This window comes from Mercenaria mercenaria, chromosome 7 (assembly GCF_021730395.1).
Source record: "Mercenaria mercenaria strain notata chromosome 7, MADL_Memer_1, whole genome shotgun sequence".
Taxonomy (NCBI): domain Eukaryota; kingdom Metazoa; phylum Mollusca; class Bivalvia; order Venerida; family Veneridae; genus Mercenaria; species Mercenaria mercenaria.
In genome coordinates this window covers 84,775,244-84,791,081 of record NC_069367.1, presented here as the reverse complement: position 1 = coordinate 84,791,081, position 15,838 = coordinate 84,775,244, and the positions used below count along the sequence as shown (strand labels likewise).

The 15,838-nt window shown below is 34.4% G+C and overlaps 1 protein-coding gene across 1 annotated transcript in view; it reads right to left on the bottom strand.

The window, feature by feature from the left end:
- Positions 1-15,838, bottom strand: part of LOC123553732 (uncharacterized) — a 47,789-nt gene that overhangs the window by 19,285 nt on the left and 12,666 nt on the right. The gene's annotated exons all lie outside the window — the stretch shown is intronic.

Below are 15,838 nucleotides of genomic sequence, written 5' to 3'. Positions count from 1 at the left end.
ATGTTTACATTTTCACTCGTAGCTATGCCATAAAATATTACATCTGGTGTTCACTCGCGAAATACATTTCAATCTTACAATGAAACAAACAAATGTCCTGTATATAGTGTGACAAGAGAAACAAAATTTCGAAACAAAAAGAAATCATATCATACCGTGTTTCATCTTTTTGAAAAGATTCACTTTATTCATGAAGAAAGGAACTAATTTCTTGCATTCCAATTCCAACCTGTACCCAGGAGTTTGTTCTAAAACACGAAATGCATCTTGTTCCGCGACACCCATTTTGCCTACAGTTTGCTTCTAAAGTTGTCCTTATTTAATTATCGATGCCGTTCCAAGTCTTTTACCTTATAGGTCCAAATTCAAATAACGCTTGCTTCTAACGGAGAAAGCGGGTATTTAGGGGAGTGTCCAATAAGGCCAATAACATTGTTTTGTTGCACCTTTCGACAGGAGATTTAAGCGGCGCTTTGGTATACTTACAAAACATTTATTATGAAATGTATTGGCGCCACGATTCTGTTTTTCTTGTCTTTATGGGGAAATATTTTCGTAATCATCAACCTTTATATAAATTTCTCGCCAGCTGAATTAAAACATAACTTTGAAGAGAACGAACCGGTGGACATTGTCTTTAATGGTGATATGAAGTCCGAGTGTCTATAAAAGACTATTAGAGGTGACGTATTGATCAGTGTTTAACATTTGTAGAAGACCACATGGTAACTAGAATGCAACCAAACATAATTCTAGAAGGTTCGGTATGACTGAGTTTGTTCATCTAGAGCAACGAAAAGTGCGATTCATCGCGTCCCCTAGCACATACTTACAGAGATGCGCAGTCAGAGTAGTGGAATTAAAATCATTCTGTTACAATAATGATATTCTAACATCTGATATATGGATCTATTTCATGAAAAGTCGAATGCTTCACAAAAGGGTCAGTTATAATAACAAGTTTTCTTTGATACCCCGATTGGTAAGTTTCAAAATTCAGATTTGTACCGTTAGGCTCTGTTGAGTCTACAGTTCTTTTAAGAAATGTTTACTTAATTTTTCATTTTAATCATAATTTTCAACTGATACAACGACTTCCTTGACCTCTACATATACCGGTATATGGGAAATGGAGACCTCGGTCAAATTCCGCTCTCGCCAGTGTACTAGCTCTTGACCTTCGGCAGGACAGATACAAGCATAGAAGAAATCTGTCCCACTATTGGAAAGGTATTGTTTTTGGAGTGCAGTCTGACTCGTACCACGACCGAACCGTGTAATTTTGTCTAAAACAATTGAATACAGCAGTTTTAAGACATTTTTAAAATTTCGAGCAAGCGATAGCAAAGCGAGAAATTGCTGTATTCAACTTGAAACCATTTTGCAGTTCGCCATTAAATTTAATACATACAATTGATGTATAAAATTGATGTGACAACTGTATGTGAAATAGAATGGCCAGATTTGAATAAAATGGAGCAATTCCATTGGCAGAGCAACTTGGGCGAACTGTAAGGGTAGCTATAATATGACTTTGTCCACATACAAGTTCACGAAAAAATAATCCACTACCAATACAACAGAAATGATATGCCATGGTCATATTTTGTTATTTGAATCATGCGTCTCGACGTTTGTCTGGGATTAGAATTTACTTTTAAGTCATTGGCTTTACATAAAGCTCAAGGTCAAAACTGACGCAGTTTAAAAACATGATACAATGCCCAGCTGAAATGGTTTAAAGATATTCATTATGACATAATTCATATCAAACATATTCATTTCTAAGCTTGCAATCAGAGAGAATGGCGGAAAATGAAACTAACATACGCTGTAGCCTAATTAAACGTTACATTATTGACTCGGCTAAAAGAAAACAAAAGGAAGAACAAAAACTAGGTAGCAAAGGATGCTTCCGATATTTCAAAACTGTATTACATATGACATAACATAGACTCGTATGTTAATAGAATAAACAAACATAACTCAAACAATAACTTGTGTGTGAAATGAAGCCCAAGATATATCAAATCTTCGTTGATTTTCAACAAGAGACAAAGTAGAACACATTTGTACTCATAATGAACTCATGTGAACCGTAGGAAATGAAACGAAGTGTGTAAATTGGATAAGCTCAAAAATCACATAACGTTCATAAACGGACGGTGGTTGAACAGTTAAGGCACTCATTATAAGATTAAGTGTAATGAACCTTTCGCTAGTTTAATTTAAAGAGACGACTTGATTTCAAGATCAAGTGCTTAAATCCCATTATCCGCATTACGCGGTATTAATACAGATATTGTCATTGGTATTTAATTCAACAACAACATTTATTAAGCATTAAACACCTAAAACGTGTCTATAGCCAATACATTACTTATTTTATTCGCCCAAAGTGGTAAACTTGTACTTAAAATTCCGTGCACAGCGGTCCATGCTACCGGTATTTTTTGTGTTGTTGTTTTTGTTGTTGTTGTTGTTGTTGTTTTTGTTTTGTGTTTTTGTTTGTTTTGTTTTTATCTTTTTTTATATCTGTTTTTTTTTTCAAATTCATACAATGCTAATCGGAATGGCAGTCAGTTTTTAGTGGTAAAACAGCTTAACGTCAGATATCAAGGGAATCCACAATAAATAAAACCAAAAACCATTGAAATAAAAAGCTACCTCCATATATTTTTCAAGAGTTATCGTTTTGCTTGCACATTATTCTGTTGTCCTCAAGACATTGCATTTTCATAATATTTATAACAAATGACGATTATAGCGAGCCCGCAGAACTACTTCAAATGTGTTACGTTGGCTCCGATGCTATTATAAGTATTATTACATACTCATTTTAAAACTCCGTTAAGTTTCAATGGAACCTGAAACATCAATATTTTTCCATGATTATTAGATTTGTATCGAAAAATATGCACTCGTTCTTTCGCGGAATAATATTGCGCGACTTTAGGAGCAGAACTCATGCATAGTTGCAGAACTCCTGCATATTTCTTGATACAAATCTAATAACCTATAATTATTACATACTCATTCTAAAACTTCGTTAAGCTTCAATGGAACCTGAAACGTCAATATTTTTCCATATTGACGTTCGAATTCCATATCGGGTGTGTTACGTCATTTGTGTCGTCAGTTTCATGTATGCCGTCGCGTTTAAAAGTACTTTAACAACAATATTTTCAATTTCACTTTGGCTTAATAACAAATTTTAATCATATATAAAAAAAAATTTAAGTGTAGATGGGTATGTAATAAAAAGATTATTAGATTTGCATCGAGAAATATGCACTCGTTCTTTCGCGGAATAATATTGCGCGACTTTAGGAGCAGAACTCATGCATAGTTGCAGAACTCCTGCATATTTCTTGATACAAATCTAATAACCTATAATTATTACATACTCATTCTAAAACTTCGTTAAGCTTCAATGGAACCTGAAACGTCAATATTTTTCCATATTGACGTTCGAATTCCATATCGGGTGTGTTACGTCATTTGTGTCGTCAGTTTCATGTATGCCGTCGCGTTTAAAAGTACTTTAACAACAATAATTTCAATTTCACTTTGGCTTAATAACAAATTTTAATCATATATAAAAAAAAGTTAAGTGTAGATGAGTATGTAATAAAAAGATTATTAGATTTGCATCAAGAAATATGCACTCGTTCTTTCGCGGAATAATATTGCGCGACTTTAGGAGCAGAACTCATGCATAGTTGCAGAACTCCTGCATATTTCTTGATACAAATCTAATAACCTATAATTATTACATACTCATTCTAAAACTTCGTTAAGCTTCAATGGAACCTGAAACGTCAATATTTTTCCATATTGACGTTCGAATTCCATATCGGGTGTTGTACGTCATTTGTGTCGTCAGTTTCATGTATGCCGTCGCGTTTAAAAGTACTTTAACAACAATATTTTCAATTTCACTTTGGCTTAATAACAAATTTTAATCATATATAAAAAAAAATTTAAGTGTAGATGGGTATGTAATAAAAAGATCATTAGATTTGCATCGAGAAATATGCACTCGTTCTTTCGCGGAATAATATTGCGCGACTTTAGGAGCAGAACTCATGCATAGTTGCAGAACTCCTGCATATTTCTTGATACAAATCTAATAACCTATAATTATTACATACTCATTCTAAAACTTCGTTAAGCTTCAATGGAACCTGAAACGTCAATATTTTTCCATATTGACGTTCGATTTCCATATCGGGCGTGTTACGTCATTTGTGTCGTCAATTTCATGTATGCCGTCGCGTTTAAAAGTACTTTAACAACAATATTTTCAATTTCACTTTGGCTTTATAACAAATTTGAATCATATATAAAAAAATTTAAGTGTAGATGGGTATGTAATAAAAAGATTATTAGATTTGCATCGAGAAATATACATGAGTTCTGCAGCGGAAGTATTGCGCGACTTAGGAGCGCAATATTATTCCACGAAAGAACTCCTGCATATTTCTCGATACAAATGTAATAAGCTATAATTATGGCTAATAAGAGTAATATGCACTCATGCATAGCACTTGATAATATTCTATAATATACAAAATAAAACTCGTAAATTAACATAGCTTCTATATCCAATAGAAACACAGCCGCAGGTCAAAGAACGCAATTTCTCATTCTTAGTACAAACCTTGCTCCAAAGATAAAAGTCCCTACCAGGTGCATAACTGACAATGTCTACATTGATACAATTACTGTAAAAAATTGTAGTCATTAGCTTTATTCTGAATAAATGTAAAAATGTTTTGTTTTCTGTCCTTCTTGTATGTTGTGTTGCGTACGTTGTCTTGTTTGTGTTGTTAGTGTTTCTTTCCTCCTTTCTCTCACTCCCCCTATCGCCCCTTCTCGTCCTTTCCCTTGTATTTGCGCCCCCCCCCCTCTCCTTTTACTACGAGTAAGTTATCGTGCCCGCCTTAATTTTGGCTGCCGGAACCCTCAGGCGGTGCCCGAATCTTGTTTTTTCCTGATGTGTGTGTATGTGTGTGCGTGCGTGTGCTTGTGCGTCTGTTTGTCTTGGGCGGTGCCGTACAGTGTTGTTATATCTTACTTGTTTATCTATGTAAGTTAGTTATGTGCGTGCGTGCGTGTGTGTGCGTGCGTGTGTGTGTGTGTGTGTGTCTTTTGTACGTGAGTGTCTGCGCTGCTGTGGTTTACGTTGTAGGTCAACTGTGATTAAGGAACGTAGCATTGCCTTTTGTGTATTCATCCTTGTTCCACTTTCCCCTTCACCCCCATCCCTTCTACCCCCTACCCCTTCCTCCCCCACCTTTTTTTCTTTATTTTGCATGAAATTAAAATGTACTTGTTGGATTTTTGAAGCAACCTGTCAATAATAATTTTCCGTTACAGCTTCTTTTTGTTGAGGGCCTACTTTGCAAATGCGTCGCTCTGTGGCTGTGTTTATGGTGCTCTGGGCTTCCGAGAAATCTATCCTTAGTCTCTTAGGCTACATTTAATCATTTTGTTTATTTGTGAAAGAAGACGATCTCGGCTTGAGTGCAGAAAGTGTCATAATAACAATGTATTGTATATAATATTTTATTACATACTCGTTTAAAACTCCATTAAGTTTCAATGGAACCTGAAATGTCAATATTTTCTATACTGACGTTCAAAATTCGTATCTGGTATGTGACGTCATTTGTGACGTCAGTTTCATATATGCCGTCGTGTTTCAAAGTTCTTTAATGATGATATTTTCTATTTCTTTCAAGCTTAATAACAAATTTGAATCATTTATATAATAATTTTAAGTGTAGATGCGTTTGTAATAAAAAGATTATTGAATTTGCATTGCGAAATATGCACTCGTTCTTTTGCGGAATAATACTACTGCGCTCCTAAAGTCGCATAATATTTCCGCTGTAGAACTCGTGCATGTTTCTCGATACAAATCTTATAACCTATAAATGTTTGTTCATCTTATAACTATTCAGGACAGTGGCAATATTGAAAACTATAAACGAAAGAAAGGCATAATAATTATGATAAAATTCCTTGCCTAAAGTTTGATGGTGTATTACAGTTGCCTTACATTATTTTGATTACGATGGTCGAAATAAAAAGTATATATCAGTTTGACGTTCCAACTTCTGCATTAAAATCAGTTATCTCGAAGTATCATCAGCCGAAGAAAATGAATCAAAACAAGGATGAAAACCCAACAGGGAAAGCCACAGCCTCCATAAACGTAAACCTTGCTTGGTTAATGCTTGTTAATGCTTGCTTGTCTGGTTGTCTTTATTTCTGAAGTTCGTTTCTGATTTTAGTCGAATTTGTACGATTTGGAATGTCAAGTTTAAACAATAAATGAAAATATTTCACCCAAGCAAGATCAGACAAAATAAGATTACTTATCATATATTTGATTCAAGAAATAGAAACTGTCATACCTTGCCTTATGCTGTTGAATACAGACACCATTTCAATAAAGAAAGGGACCAACTTCCTGCACTGAAATACAGGCCGGTATCCATAACACTGCTGTAAAACCCTAAAATCTTCTAATCCAAAAACCATTATTACATCGTACAGCCTCTGACATGTCCCAGTCTGTATCGCAGTGCCAACAGCAAGCTATATCAGTTTCTAATTGAAAGTTAGTTTGTTCATTAAACGTTTGATTATGGGCTTATTATGTGATCATTAATATTGTATTAGAAATATAGAGATCTTAGTAATTTAACAAAACATGTTTAAAATCGGACAAGGAGTTGTAACAAAAACAGACCTGTAGTACGGGTCATAATAAAAGAAAAGGCAGCAAATAATAATTTAAGCCGGAATTCCCTTTTTTGTTGTTCACTATCTATACAGTTCAGTATGTTGAAAAACGAAATTCCAAACAAGTGTCTGTTAAATTATATCCGTATCTGTTAGCTGGTCAAATAAATTAATAAAACGATACATTGAAATAATTTAAGATTTATTTCTGTTTCAGCTCCATTGTTGAGAGGGGTTGCATAAAAGTCTGATCTCATCCTTCTCTCTGAGTGAGTTTCGTTTTTACTCATAGTAGTTCTAAACCTTGTATGAAAGAGCTATTGCCCTGATTTATATTCATGTTTCCTGATATATGTTTCCTATACATAGTTTATGGCTGTATGTCTAGCAAATACAGCCAGAGTCTACAAAACAACACGAGACATTAATTCGTAAGAAACTTGCTGTGTTGGTCAGTCCCACATGGGAATGATGCTTCGTGTGATTGTTTGTTTTATTTTACCTGCTACCCCAGCACTTGTTGTGAAATGTGTATATTTAATTATCCATTATTTTCTAAGAGATCATTTCTTTTGCTGATAAATCTGTCAAAGTGTATACACTTTTATTAAATTATTTGATAGGTGAATGTTTCTATTAAGCGTGGGATAGATTCCACCAGTGTTAACACCAGAGATATTGCTCTTCTAACGATAGAAGCTGCAACTTGTATCAACATGTGTGTTTTCTAGTTGGTATTTTGTGCGAATGCGTTCTCGCTGTATGGTACACAGCAGTAACCCTTATCAAAAACAACAATATCATTGACCGCCTGTCATGCGGGAGGGGATAACAATTAATTAAGTCTACTGTTTTGGAAAAGGGACAAAATTGTGGTCTAATTTTAGATTTATTGAGGCATTCAGCAGATCTTATCCTAAACGTTCGTAGTAAACAGTTAATAGAAAAGTTGGAATTCTTCATATGATTTAATTAATTGTAAAGTCGGATGGGACACGCAAATATTGTTTACGTCTAAATGTGGGATCAAATGGTCGACTGGATTATTACAGCTGGTATTAGGATTATCTAAATCCGATAAAGAAAAACCATGTTTTAAAATTCATTGACTTATTTTGTTATTAAAGCCGGTTTGATGTTTACACCATGAGGTACTGTCTAAGATTACTTTATGTTCTGACCTCTCTGAACAAAAGATCAAAATTATTCTCTTTGATTTAGGTTCTTTTTTCTTTCTTTCGTATTTAAGATTAATTGTAATTGGAAAATGAAAACAGAAAATACCTTCCCTCAAGTTTGGTTTTTTATTTCAAAATTTGTGGTGCTGGTTGACACATATATCTGTGTCCTTGATAATTTTGAATATTTGTTTGATTGGTAGATAAATGTTATGAAAAAGACAAGTTTTCACAGCATCATTTGTGCTTTATATCGTTGAGTTGATCTGTTTGAACGGTCCTCGAAATACATAATGATGCAATGTCATGCTACCATGTTTCTTAATGCACAAAACCCAAACTTGAATTATAGAAATCTGCTAACACAAAATCTATATGATATATTAATTAAGATACGTCTCAAAATTTAAAAAACGCCACAGAAGAAGCCAACTAAAGATTCAAAGCACATGCTAATGAAGAGTTTAACCAACTTAGCATTTATACGATTAACAAAAAAGCAACAACAGGGTAAATATGCAGCAGGAAAAGAAATCTGTAAGAAGATCCAATAAAACCAAGCAAAAAAAACAAACAAACTGAAACTGAATAATTTGATTAAACGCCTATTTTTATACAATGATTTATTCAATGGCGTTGTACATAATAATAATAATTATTATTATAACAATATTAATAATGACAATTGTAAGTCATGTCCGCACCCCTCCCCTTGAGGTCACTTTACCCCTACCCCTTTTGCGAATACCAGTGCTGCATATAGAGGTTCAACCCTCCCCCCACCCCCCGGTTAATGGTGCCATCATATACTATTTAAGAAAGAAATACTACACAATACCACACCCATAGAGCCTTACCAACAAGTGCGTTTAATTAAACAAACCTTGGAAATATAAATGTTGTAATGTAAAACCTTTTACACACAAAAAAACAAACCTTGGAAATATAAATGTTGTAATGTAAAACCTTTTACAAAAAAGTAAGAACTATCACCTGCTGTTTTCGCATGATAAACAGCTATAAAAAAATTTAAAACAATGCCGCGAAATCTCTGAAATACAGTTTCTTAAGATTTTTTTTTTAATGTGTCAAGTAATTTACATTTGCGTAGTTCTAACGGCAGTTCATTCCAAAGTTTTGGACCAATAGTACAGAAACTTCTATCATTGAATGTTTTGCACTTGTTGTATGGAACAACATAACGACATTCAGAATTTTCAGACGATCTCAAACCTTGTCAACTAGGAATATACTCTGTAAGCAATTTTTGTTAAATACATAGGTGCTCTGCCAGTGTGACAGCTAAGAAAGACAAGACAATAGCAGCCTAAGTTTGACTGTCTGTTCATGAAAGATAATGGAAAGTGCATGCAACACATCCCTAGCCCCTAGCACAAGCTTAGGCGGAATTCTATAAGATAGATTCTGAATGTTCTTCTGAAAATATACCAGCACTGAATCCAGGTACGGGGAGACATTTTTTCCTTTATAAAGGTTACTGACCGTTCCAAGGCGGTGCCCCTATTTTCAACTGGTTTTCTGTCTGTCTTGTATTGTTTGTTGTATGCTTTTTTTCCTTCTCCTTACTCCCCCTTTTGCCACCCTCCTTTCCTCTTGCTTTGCATTTGCGCTACTTTTTGCATCCCTCCCCCTTTACTTTGAGTTAGTTTTCGTGGCTCTCCTTTATTCAGGCTGACGGAATCCTAAGGAGGTACACAACTGTTTTTTCCTGCTTACATTTGTATATGGGTGCGTGTGTGATTGTGAGTCTAAGACGGTGCCCTACTGTTTTCTATGTTATTTAGTTTGGTATGGTTGTGTGTTTGATTGTAGTACACGAGTGTCTGCGCTTACGTTTTCTTCTTTCCTCTTCAAATCCCCCCTCCCCCACCCACCATTTTACCACTTCCTCACCCTCTATCTATATTTCACATAAAGTAATATTTACTTGTTAGATGTTTGAAGCAACCCGTCAGTAATATTTTTCCATTACAGCTTCTTTTTGTTGTGGGCTTACTTTGCTAATGCGTGGCTCTGAGGCTGTGTTTTAGGTGCTCTGTGCTTCCGAGAAATCTACCCTTACCTATTATCTTTTACGGCCACCACGCGACACTTAAAGATTGCTGTTTTGCTAGTTAATAAGATCTGTAAGTCACGTGCCGAGAACGCAAACGCCTTAAATCGTAACCTTATTGTTAATAATACTAACAGAATAATGAAACAACACATACTCGTTCGTAGCTTCATGTTTGTATTAGGGGAACCTAGTGTGAACACTATCAACATGAATTTCGAAAGCAGAACCTAAAATAATATTTGAGTACATTGTGTCATTATTTGACCGCTGATAATATAATCCCTCCAAAGCATTCAAAATAATAGCTTGACTGAGTTTATTCATGAGAGGTAACCAAAATGTGCAAATCCCTCACTCCTTCTAGCACCAGCTTAAACGAAAGTATAACTTACAGATGTACTGAATTTCATGACCCTAAAATACCTTGTTAATCTGTTACAAATGACGCATGGGAAAAAAAGTAGATTAAGGCTATTAACAGCTTACCTTCCAATCGGATTAGCTAAAAGTTAGACTTAAGAGTCCTTGATATGAATGAAGTCAAGTGTCATTATCGAAACATTTATTTTGATTATTTAAATACAATGATAAACGATTAATCCTTTTAAAGTCCATGATCATTTTTGATTTATCACTGGTTAGCGCGAAGAAAGAAAACTGTAGAAGCTGTAGAAGAGTTAAAAGAGCAAAAAGAAGAACATTTTGAAGTCTATGCTAAGCAATTGTTACATGTATTTTTGATAGATCTTTTTCCTTTCTCACAGATAATAGGCATTTTGTTGGAAGAAGGAATCTGCGTAATTTGTCCTTTCCTTTGCTGTTTCATTTCAAAGAAAACTCCTTGGATATATTGAACTTAGCAACGACAACTAGTACAACACCCAAAACATAAACTGCAATGGAAAGATAAAGTAGCTGCAAATACCTGTCAACAAGATACATTTTGGTCTATGGAAACGATTATCATAACGATATGAAAATTGTGGAAGAGGTAGTAAGATTGAGAGATATAATACCACTAATATAGGCACATTAAAAACAGTAACACCGTGTTGGAACGGCCTGTAGCCTTTGTAGGCAGGTTGTCAAAGTAACCGATTCGCATACACAACTTTTAAAGGGACTAGCTTACAAAACCATGGACATAGAAGCCAGGTCAAGACGGAATAATTTGATTTTCAGAGGAATGGTAGAGAAAAGCGAAGAAGACTGCTTTGATTTAGTTTGTGATTTCTTGGAAAATAAATTAGATATTAATCCAAGGGATGTTTACATTGCGCTTGCGCACAGATTGGGAGCTAGAGTGCAGGGCAAGAACTTTCATAAAAGACCTATAATTGCAAATTTCAGAGACTTTGGTGATGTACAGTATATACTTAGTAAAGTCAGGGTGTTGAAAAATTACCCGGGATATTCTGTTGACAGTGATTATCCTGGAGAGATACAGACAGCTCATTCCGTTTATGGCCTCTTTTTAAGGAATATAGAGACAAGCATCCTCGAGCCAAAGTAACGTTTGTATTTCCGGCCAAGATTGTTGCAGATGGACGTGTTGTACATGACGCCTACAAATCAGAAACACATGAGCCCCCCCCCCCCCCCCCCCCCCCCACCCCCACCCCCACCCACGCCTGGATTCTCTTCAGTGAACGATCCTGTACATTCATTACAAATCAGTCAGACACAAAATCTTCCGCATTTTTCGGGATACGAACCAACACCTGCAAATGTAGGGTAGCAAAATGTGCTCAACAAATTGATCACTTTTACTGATCAAACGGTCATGAGAAATACGGTAAATCAATGGTGTATGGAACAAGGGAACGTTTTGGGTAATCTGGATAATAATGAAGTACATATTCAAATGAATGGTTTTGGGGCTCAGCAAACCGTGACAAATTCTCAAACTGACAGTACGCCAGCAAACACGTTGAATTCAGCCCCCGGTAATGAAATGTTTAATATCAACATTCATCAAACCAGCCTAACGTGAACAAGAGCAGTTTCGAAGAAACTTCTACGCTTTTTCGTGACTCATCGCACATTCTTACTGAGCAATCATATCCCACTGCGGATCTTAGTGTGCATACAGTGGTAAATGATATATCACAAAACACTGTATCTGAGTCAAGTACACAAATAAATGAGCAGACGGTTGTTGATACCAGGAAGGTCTAATACGGGGAGTAGAAACTCCGTATAAATCAATACATTTATCTGTATCATGCTGTCGTCCATACCTGTAAATATCGACCAGTCGTTAGCGATCGATATTTTGTTTTCGCCACTATCGATTAGCGTGTAATTAGCATATTACCTCATGTTAATCATGGAGCTATAACACTTATTGTTCAAAGGGTTTACCAGTCACATGTTATGTGGCGATAATTAGATGATCAGAGAAAAAAATGTATTAAATGGTTTAATAACGCATGTATTAAATGAAAGAAAAACCCTTTATACATTGTCTGTGGATTACACTAAAGCTTTTGATTATGTTGTACGTGATAATCTCTGGTACAAGTTAATTAAGCTAGGTCTTAGAGGAAATATTCTAAATGTCATAAAGTCCATGTATGAATCAGTCAAATCTAGAGTTAAGCATTGTAACCAATTAAGTGATGGATATACATATATGCTTTGGGTAAGACAAGGGGAATGTTTGTCTCCTTTTTTATTTTCTATGTTTATAAATGACCTAGAAGAAATATTTATAAATAGTAACATGGAGGGAATTGACGTTAATATGTTAAAGGTTTTCATAATGCTTTATGCTGATGACATAGTTATTTTTGCTAATACTGCTGAAGAATTACAATAGAGTTTATATTTATTACATAATTATTGCTGCACATGGAAACTGAAGGTAAATGTTTCAAAAACAAAAGTAGTGATATTTAAAAAGGGTGGGTCTGTGCCCAGAAATACAATGTTTTATCATGATGGGAAGCTGGTTGAAATAGTGAACAAGTTTAGCTACTTAGGTATTGTTTTTACTAATGGAGGATCTCTAAGTAACGCACAAGATACATTATCCGGACAAGCCCTTAAGGCCATGTATAAACTAGATAAGTATTTATATAAATTCACTTACATTCCGCTTAGACACAAATTAGAGTTGTTTGACAAACTTGTTTCTCCTATTTTAAATTATTGCTGTGAAGTTACATGTTTTGCAAATAGTCAGTCTTTAGAGAAGGTTCATATGCAATTTTGTAAGAAATTACTTGGAGTTAAAAAACCACACAAGATAATTTTATTTATGGGGAATTTGGACGGGTTTCTTACAAAACTACTCAAATGTTTCAAGTTATAAAGTATTGGTTAAGAATATTGAAATTAAGGCAAGACAAATATGTGTATATTCTTTATCAGTTATTTGAAAAGGCATGGCGTTATATCCAAACAAAGTTAACTGGTGTACTTTACTCAAAAATTTGCTTTGCTTTCTTGGTTTGGCAGAAGCGTGGGTGTACCAAGGAGTAGGTAATGATACAATGTTTCTTTCTTTAGTAAAGCAAAGGTTAAATGATCAGTTCGTACAAAATTGGAATGATCGATTAAATAACTCAAGCAGAGCATTATTTTATAGATCAATCGCATCATTCAAGTTTCAACCTTATTTAGAAAGTTTTAATACCAGTAAGTTTAGTCAAGCTTTGTCTCGTTTAAGAGTATCATCCCATAGATTACAAATAGAAGCGGGAAGATGGAACAAACCACTAAGAATACCGTTATACGATAGAAAATGTCAAATTTGTAACAAATTAGAAGATGAATATCATTTTCTTATTGAATGTGTCTTATACCAAGATATTAGACAAAAATATATACCAAACAGGTTTTGGACAAGACCTAGTATGTATAAAAGTTTGTAGAGCTAGTAACTTCCGAGAATAAAACACTGTTAAAAAAATTAGGTATGTATACATAACATGCTTTTGAATTAAGAAACTCTAGAACGTATAGATCATTCAAAATTTATATCATGCAGAAGATATATATATATATATATATATATATATATATATATATAGTGGAGAGAATTAATTAATACGAACTAAATCACCACCACAATATACCAGACCAATTACGGCAAAGCGCCTAGCAGTACATATATATATATATATATATATATATATATATATATATATATATATATATATATATATATATATATATATTGCAAGGTATTGAGCATAAAGCATAAACGAAAAGTATATGATCATTAGAAGCATATTTTTCCTATTGTTTTAAGGAAATTTAAGTAAAGCTCTTTTTCCAGTCATTTAATATTATACGTCACAATCAAACTATAGTCAGGGCCCCCGCACACATGTAAGAGGTTTTGTTGTTCTCCATAATTTTCGTGTAAAGTTAAGTAATTTATTGAAATAGAATCAAATATGTATTATTTGCTATTAACATGCAATGTGGAGCTTGTATGAATATTCAGACTCTTTGTCCTGACTGTATTGTTCTCAATGGGTACAGCAAAATGAATACTGTGAGCCTTATATATTCATATCACGAAAGGTATTGTAGCTTAAGAAATAAACTCAGACCGTCTCCAAACAGCAAACTGTTGATGACATACAAGAGTACTTAATTTGCTTGTTTAAACATAAATTCCATTTCTTAATAGTTGTATGACGTGTAACTTGTATGTGCATATGTATGTGAATGCTTAGTTGCTGCGTTAGGATATAGTCACGTTATATGTTTGTACAGTTCGTTACTGTTGTGATGTATACCAGTATGGTATATTAGCTTATTAGCCTAACTGGAACGAAATAAAATGTTTGTCTGTCTGTCTGTAAACGAACTGCATTTAAACGTGTTTCTGGCGTGCCAACCTTACACTCATCCTAAATTCAGTTTCGTGGAGGGGACAGCGTTAATATATTACAACCCAGCTTAGTCAATGTATTCAAACTCATTTTAAGCAAGCGTAACAACAGCTAAACTTTTAAGGGCTCTATTAGGCAAGCCGTAGGAAAAAATATCAACTCCACATTGGTCATGTTTAGGATATACATGTAGGTAAAAAAGAGAATGGACTAATGAGTAGCCATTATATCATATAGACGGGAAATCTACCAACACATTCTTTATAGCGTGTCCTCTTTCATCTAGCTTTTAGCATTTGTGTATTATTTCACTAAACGTGGTAACATCTGTAGTTTGTGATGGTGGAAAACATGCTGTAACAGCATTTCTTTGCGCATTACTAAACCCTTCTCAGTTGAAGCAAGCTTTACTAAATCGGTTAAGTTTTAGATCCCGGAGCATGCAGCTCTCTTAGCGGAGTACTTGTCAAATCTGAAGTCGCCAGCTTTGTCCTATATTTTGTTTCTAAATTGTCATTATGATGTAAATCCAAAAATATTGATCAGATGTATTAGGTTTGTAAATTTGTAAATTTTGCGGATAAATGTTTTCTTCACCATTTTCAATAAATGAAATCTTTATAATCGAGATATCTTGTTGTGCCATTTTATAAAAGCCTCTATAATTTCAAATTGTGTTTCGTTGGACACAATAAGTTTCGTTCATAACAGTACCAACATAAATCTGCGAGGTTGTCTCGATTGGGATACCAATTACTTGTCTGCACGTTTTATTGCCAAATCTTATGAATATTGGATCTAACACAAACGCAACGTAAACTTCGTAATTTTCATTTGTAAAGTACATGTATAGTGTAAACGTCGTAATACCAAAATGTTTATACTTTATTTGCAGAACTAACACATATAGGTGGCATAAAAATTAGAAACAGTGTTTAAGAGGATGGCATAATCATAAAATAATGTGCTATCCCATA